Here is a 2,500-nt window from a genome sequence, read left to right as displayed (position 1 = left end):
ATAGAATAATGTAGGTAAGGGAAGTCGGCAAATTGGATCCGTAACTTCGGGATAAGGATTGGCTCTGAGGATCGGGGCGTGTCGGGCTTGGTCGGGAAGTGGGTCAGCGCTAACGTGCCGGGCCTGGGCGAGGTGAGTGCCGTAGGGGTGCCGGTAAGTGCGGGCGTTTAGCGCGGGCGTGGTCTGCTCTCGCCGTTGGTTGGCCTCGTGCTGGCCGGCGGTGCAGGATGCGCGCGCCTGCGCGGCGTTCGTGCCCCGGTGCTTCAACCTGCGCGCAGGATCCGAGCTCGGTCCCGTGCCTTGGCCTCCCACGGATCTTCCTTGCTGCGAGGCCGCGTCCGCCTTAGCGTGCTCCTCCGGGGGCGCGCGGGTGCGCGGATTCTCTTCGGCCGCCATTCAACGATCAACTCAGAACTGGCACGGACTGGGGGAATCCGACTGTCTAATTAAAACAAAGCATTGCGATGGCCCTAGCGGGTGTTGACGCAATGTGATTTCTGCCCAGTGCTCTGAATGTCAACGTGAAGAAATTCAAGCAAGCGCGGGTAAACGGCGGGAGTAACTATGACTCTCTTAAGGCGGCCAAGTGGCGGCGGTGTGGCTGCATCCGGACTTGGCTTTTCGAAGTGCGGTCTTGATGTAGTCGTGCTGCTGCTGCGAGGTGCCTTCCTTGGGTTGTAGTTACAGGGAGAGTGATGCGCAATACATGGGCCTAGCCCTCTTAGCCTCTCCTCTCCTGCGGTCTTCTCCCCTTCTCGTGGGCCCGCTGATTTTCGCAGAGTGGAAGACCGCACCAGGGGCTTGGGGGGGTTACCAGCCCCCCCTCGCATTATCCCTTTCAAGTTGGGGGCAGCAGACAAGTGAATAACAGTGGTGGCCCTTCCGCTGAAGGTGCCACCCCAGCTTCCCCAGCTCCTAGCCGGCCAACCGGCCGTGCCGGAGATCTTGTGACTGTTGCAGCTATCTACGCCTGTAGTGAGTGTCACCGTAGCTTCACCACCAAGACCGGTCTCGGGGTCCATCGCCGCCGCCAACACCTTGCGGCCGCCAACGCAGAGATCGTCACGGAGAGGCATCGCGCGAGGTGGACGGAGGAAGAAGTCCTGTCGCTCGCCAAGGCGGAGGCCGAACTGTTCCTTGAGAGGGACGCCCGGTTCTTCTTTGTCAATCAAGAACTCATCAGGATGTTCCCCGACCGAACGCTCGAAGCAATCAAGTGCCGACGGCGGCAAGCTGCCCACAAGCAGCTTGTCCGCCAATTCATGGAGGCGCTTGAGATCGGTCGGGGGGAAGAGCCGGCGTCCCGCCGGGGAGCAGCGAGCCCGCTGCCTGACGCGGGCGAGACCGCTGCGCCGCCTGCCGACGCAGCCGAGGACTTCGCGGCCGACACCACCGGGCCGCCGCCGGAGGGGCCGACTGACGCCGCCATCTGGGAGCATCTGGCGGGGCTACCTGCTTCCGCCCAGCGTTTCTCTGCCCTGGATCGAGTCATTGGTCTAGGGCGGGGCACGCCGCCCGATGTCATCCTGGGCATGCTCCTGGATGCCCTTGCGTCGGTCGGGTCCAGAGGGGAGAGATCGATCACCAGGACACAGCGGCCGCGCCAACCATCTAAGCGGCCGCCTGCAGCGCCGCCGACGCAGAAGCGCAAGCGGCGCCGCTGGGAGTATGCGAGAACGCAGGATGCCTTCCGAAGGTCGCGTGCACGTTGCGTGCGCGGCCTCTTGGATGGCACCCTGCTCCAGCCGCCACCTGCCATCCCTGGTCTGCTGGACTTCTGGGCGGACCTCTTCACAAAGAAGCCCATTTCCACCGCGGGCTTCATTCGTGACCGCCTCCTCCCGCACTCGGAACCTGTCGCTCTCGAGTGCCTATGGGGGCCAGTCACACATGAGGAGGTCGCCGCCGCGTTGCCGCCCAGGGGATCAGCGGCCGGGCCGGACGGCCTTACCCCAGCGGAGTTGCGGCGCCTGCCGCACGAAGTCCTGGTGAAAGTGATGAATCTCTTCCTTCTGGCCCGCGCCCTTCCGGAACGCCTGCTTCGCGCGCGGACGTCCCTTCTCCCGAAAACGGCTGCACCAACATCCCCCGCTGACTTTCGCCCCATTACGGTCTGCTCGGTGCTGGCGCGAACCTTTCACAAGGTTCTCGCGTCACGCCTGATGCGCGCTTGTGCTGTGGACGAACGTCAGCGGGCATTCATCCCTCGTGATGGGATGTTGGAAAACACGTTCATCTTGGACACCGCCCTCACCGACGCAGTTCGCTCCTGCCGCTCTGTCTTTGTGGCATCGATCGACGTATCTAAGGCATTCGATTCGGTAGATCATGCTGCCCTTCGCCCCGTGCTGAAGGCGCATGGCCTGCCGGATTGTTTTGTCGAGTATGTCGAGCGGTGCTACGAGGGCAGCACGACAGTGATAGCGGACGGCGCCGGCGTGGGCGTGTCTGTGCAGCCAGCACGGGGCGTTCGCCAGGGCGATCCCCTCTCCCCCCTCCT

General features: G+C 63.7%; 1 pseudogene; it reads left to right on the top strand.

Moving 5' to 3' along the window:
* Positions 1–2,500, top strand: part of LOC126093732 (large subunit ribosomal RNA) — a 7,937-nt pseudogene that overhangs the window by 2,307 nt on the left and 3,130 nt on the right.

This window comes from Schistocerca cancellata, chromosome 7, assembly GCF_023864275.1.
Source record: "Schistocerca cancellata isolate TAMUIC-IGC-003103 chromosome 7, iqSchCanc2.1, whole genome shotgun sequence".
NCBI classification, from domain to species: domain Eukaryota; kingdom Metazoa; phylum Arthropoda; class Insecta; order Orthoptera; family Acrididae; genus Schistocerca; species Schistocerca cancellata.
The sequence above is the reverse complement of the archived record's forward strand: the minus strand, read 5'-3'. Positions and strand labels throughout refer to the sequence as shown.